Raw genomic sequence first — 5,162 nt, 5'->3', positions numbered from 1 at the left:
AAAAGGAAACAAGTGTATCATGTTTCCTGCTTTTATACTCAAATTAGCAACTGTTTTTCTTATCTCGGAACTCCACATGGTTCCTGAGACAGGAGACAATTTCCTTCTCGTCATTTCCTCAGCTAAATTACCAAGTTTCTTCCTCTCTGGCTGCTTTTGGGCTGAGAGGCTCCATTTCTTCTTCTCCAGCTCCTACCAACATATATAGGAAGATTCCAAAATCTAAGCTACAGCACTTTGGGTTAAATTTCTATAGGATAGAGAAAGAGACTACTTTCCAACATTTCACAATTAGATTTATTCAGCAAATTGGGGGAGGGGGGTTCTCCAATTTCCAATTTCTAATTGGAAATTCATACTCCATTCAAGTACAATTAATTTTATCTAATACCCTTTTTTATAAATCTCAGTTATTTATTAAAATTCGTAACCTGTCTCTTTCTCCATTTGGCATATTAATTTTGAAAAGTTATTTGCTTCCTTTCATAAATAGCTACCTAAAATGTAACTTATGTTTAATTTGTATTACTCTTGAATTGGTACTTAAGTATGAATAGGATGATTTCCACACAGAAGGAGCCTGTTTAAAGCCAAGTAAGAGAAACATAAATGCAAACACGGAATTACAGCAGAAAGATAAGCGCTATAACGGAGAGTACAATGATCACAGTAGTTGTTTTCATGGAGATGTCTAAGAACTCTGTGGGAAAGTATGAACATAATTTTACCAAGAGGAGAGAGTAAGAAGGCAGAAAGGACGATATAAACAGAGAAGAATCATCACAATTCACACAGGGGATATCGTGGGTGTGACTATAGGAAAGAATTATATGAAAATTTTCAGGAGATGTAGATAAGTTAAAATTTTAAGAGTCTTTATTAGTTTTAGCTTTATTTGCTTATTATTATTATTGATTTTTTTTTTTTTTTTTGAGAGAGAGAGAGAGAGGGCGCAAGTGAGCGAGGGGGCAGAGAGAGGGGAGAAGCAGGGCTCCTGTTCACCCAGTGTGGGGCTCCAGCTCATGAACCATAGATATGATGTGAGCCTAAGCCCTATACTTAATGACTGAGCCACCCAAGGACCCTTAGCTTCATTAGTTTAGACCAGTTCCTCTAGCACTGGGGAACCTTGGAAGTCAAAGTCAAAGTGCCAGAATGCACTTAACTGCCCTAAACCCCGTTCAGACCTGGTTTCCTCAATCTTTGATTAAATCAGCCATTAACTCTTGCATTCACCCTAATTGTCCTTAGACTGTGATTCTTAATGGAGCAGTAATCATCTTTCCAAGGTCTGTCATACATTTCTGAATAGCTCTAGGAACATCTGGGGAAAAAATAACATTAAGTTTACCCCATATTAATTTTTGTTGCTTCTGCTCATTTTCTTAATTTTGATAGATTTACATTAAGTATAAGTTTACTGGAAGTTAGAATATAGACACTCTAAAGGAGAATAATAGAATGTCATAGAAAATTTAGAGATTTCACTGAGCAAATGTGAAGACTCATCTCTATAATATTCTTGCTATGGTTTATTCCCATATAGGTTATTATTATTGAGTAAATAAAATATCCATTTTTGCTGAAGAAAAGAGAAAGGACTCACATTTTAATAGTTACCTTTACTTTTCGATATTTTTTGGCAAAATTTAAAAATAAAAAATTAAAAGACCATCTGATATTGGAAAATCTATAATACAGTGAAAGTAGACTGAAATACTTCTAAATTCTTATAAAAAACAGAGTGGGATTCTTCCATTATTATACGTATTTTTAAATACACATTTTGTGTTAATATGGCCTGTCTGACTCAATAAATATTAATTTCAAAAATGGATATTTTTTAAAATTTTTTTTTTAAAAATGGATAAATTTTTATAAAGAGTCACATGGAGCACATTTACCCTAAAACAACAAACCCAGTGAGTGGAACAGATGAGTTGGGGTTTGTTGAAACTGCCTTCTGTGTAAGACGCGGAGCTCGCTCCATTTCGGGGCAGGGATGTAGTCTGAGACTTCCTTTCATTGTTTCTTGTTTAATCACCTAGATTTTTTCCTCCTAAGTTTTCACTTTTGCAGATGGTCAGAACCCGGTCAAAACTCTGAAGAAAACTTGATTTCTAGCAGTTTATGACCTAAGCGTATATATATATTTTTTTCTGTTAACAGCTTATTGGTAGCATGAGTTCTTATCTGTGCATGTAATTTGCTTGGTAAGGATTTGTACTTTTCCTTGGCAGAGTTCCATATAACTGAGTGTCTATGTCTATGGGATTTTTGAGTCCCGTGACTTGTAATGCCAAAACAGGCAGTTGATTTTTGTCTTTACAACGTTAGGTCTGCTTTTCTACTGTTCATTATTTCACAAGTTGGGTCTTTAGATCTATCTGCATTCTCCAGGGGTCATAGAATACACTGGAAGTTTGTTCTTCGGTAAGCTAGGCATGGGACTTACTTCCCCCATTCAGGTCTGCTCAGGTCACCTCCTTATCAGGCATTCATTAGCCACCTTGCTTCTTTTGCTTCAAACGTCCCCACTCTAACCACTGTCTCCCGCATCCTCATTTCCTTCAGAACACTTATCACTCCCTGATTCTCTGCTATACATTCTTTTGCTTTTTTTTTTTTTTTTTTTGTGGTCTCTTCCAGCAGAACTTGAATTCCATGGGAACAGGAACTTTATCGATTTGCTCATCTCTGTTTCTCCTGTGGCTAATAGAGTGTTCTTTTTTTTTTTTTTTTTTTTTTTTTTTTTTTTTTTTTTTTAATTTTTTTTTTCCACGTTTTTATTTATTTTTGGGACAGAGAGAGACAGAGCATGAACGGGGGAGGGGCAGAGAGAGAGGGAGACACAGAATCGGAAACAGGCTCCAGGCTCTGATAGAGTGTTCTTAATAACAGTTATTGATGTTACTAAATAACACAACAGGCTCTTAATAATAGGCTCTTAATAAATATTTATCCAATAAAGGAAAGAATTCCAAGGAATCTGAAGATGAAAGTATTTTAGGCATTCCAAGTCAGGTTAATAAAAAATGTCATTTGCACTTAAAAGCAAAAGTTAACAACTTCTATTAACAGGCATTTCAATATTTTAAAAATTTGACATGCAACTTGATACAGAATCAAATGACACAAAGGACATTGTCACACTTAAGAGAAGATATTGTATTTGACTTTAAACTTTCATTTTTAGCTTCATCTTTTAAAATAATGCTGTGTTTTGTCTTCCCTGTATTAAATTGATCCAAACAATTTTGTTAAATGGAGAAAAGTGTCAGAACATACAAGAACTACCCACAAAAAATGAATATTTAAATCTAGTTGAAAAACATATCAAGTATTTAAAAAGTCACTTGGAGGATAAGTTAAAATGTAAACATGCTATTTTAACATACCTATGCCTTTTTTATTTCTTGTTTACATGGAATGAAAGTTGGTCTTCTTTCTCCTTTCTCCTTAAACTCATTTCTTCTTGGAGGGTGATGACAAAACAGAGACAGACAAAGTAGTAGAGGTCAGGTCAGGCGTGTGAACATCTCACTGCTGGGGCTTAGGGTTTTACAAACTGCAGGGTAAATAAAGATGATTTTCTGGGACTGGGGGAGGGGGGTATTTTTTTCTAAGTAGATATGTCTTCCTGAATGTCTGAGTGATGCTACGGTTGGTGATAATGGGAGAGAGGTGGGGAGCCGACGGACATGAACAGTGAGAAGCTGGAGCCACAGGGAGGGAGCCTGGAGTTGATGTCCAGGTTAGGATGCTGTCAGCCCCTTGCTGATCAATACAATACAAACCAGAGAAGAAAAAGGAATTGTCCTGTAAAAGATTTGCTCACCTTGCCTCCACTCAGGGAAATGGGAGGAGAAAACTCGGCACCTCTGAGAATTCCTCATGAAAATCCTGTGCTGAGGATCAGAAAACATCACACTGGAAATTTACATTATTTAGGTGTATTAGCAGTAACCTACATGCTTAGAGAAGCAAACTTGCTAAAGGAACAGGCTTTAAACCAAGAATGCCCAGAGATAGTTGTAAGAAACAAGGGCTTACAAAACATAAGGAGACAAACATCAAAAAGCCCATCTCCACCAAGATGTCCATACCCTGGTCCCTGATGGAATGTTACATCATGTGGCAATGTAAGTAGGGAGATTATCTTGGATTAACTGAGTGGGCCCGATGCAGTCACATAAGATCTTAAAACCAACTTGTTCTGCCCGGAGTCAGAGAAATGTGGTGGGAGAGACACATGAGAGATGCAACCAAGACTAAGTCAGAGAGACCCCAGTTTGAGCAAGATTAACATGCCTTTGTTGGCTCTGAGATGTGGGGACCATGTCCGAGGACCAGTGGAGGCTTCCAGAAGCCAAGGGTAGCCCTTGGCCAGCTGAAAGCCAGCAAGGAAATGGGGAACTCGGTCCTATGCAACTTCAAGGAACTGAATTTAGCAGCCAATGACCTGAACGAGCTCAGAGCGGGTTCTCCCCCAGAGCCTCAAGCAAGGGAAGCAGCCCTGCTAAGGTTTTGGTTTCAGTTGGATGAGGTCTGGGACAGAGAAATCAGCTAAACCACACGGTGGCTGGACTTCCAGCCCACGGAAGTAGATTATTTCCAAAGGAATGAACTCCTCTGAAAGGTGACCTGTAATGGTAACAGTGGAAACCAGGAGAAAATGAAATCATATCTTCAATGTGCTGAGATAAAAAAAATCACCTGTCTACTTAGGCATCTGAGTATTAATGAACCTATCCTTTATTCATTTATGTTTTTAAGTTTAATTATTTATTTTGAGAGGGAGAGCACGTGCACCAGAGAGTGTGTGCATGGGGGAAGGGCAGATAGAGAATTCCAAGCAGGCTCCACATTCTCAATATGAACTCAGGAACCATGAGACCATGACCTGAGCCAAGATCAAGAGTCAGACACTTAGCTGACTGAGCCACCCAGGTGCCCCATTTAATGAGTCTATGTTTTAAAGATAAAAGTGAAATATACTTTTAGGAAAATAAAAATGGAACGATTTTGTTATCCTAAGTTAATTACTATAGAAGTTTGTTCAGAAAGAAGGAAAATTATTCTTGATAGAAAATTTGATGAAACCCCCAAACCCTGATAAATATGCAAATAAATCCAAATGTTTATAAGAATTATAATAATAA

The sequence above is a fragment of the Leopardus geoffroyi genome, chromosome B2 (assembly GCF_018350155.1).
Source record: "Leopardus geoffroyi isolate Oge1 chromosome B2, O.geoffroyi_Oge1_pat1.0, whole genome shotgun sequence".
Taxonomy (NCBI): domain Eukaryota; kingdom Metazoa; phylum Chordata; class Mammalia; order Carnivora; family Felidae; genus Leopardus; species Leopardus geoffroyi.
The sequence above is the reverse complement of the archived record's forward strand: the minus strand, read 5'-3'. Positions refer to the sequence as shown.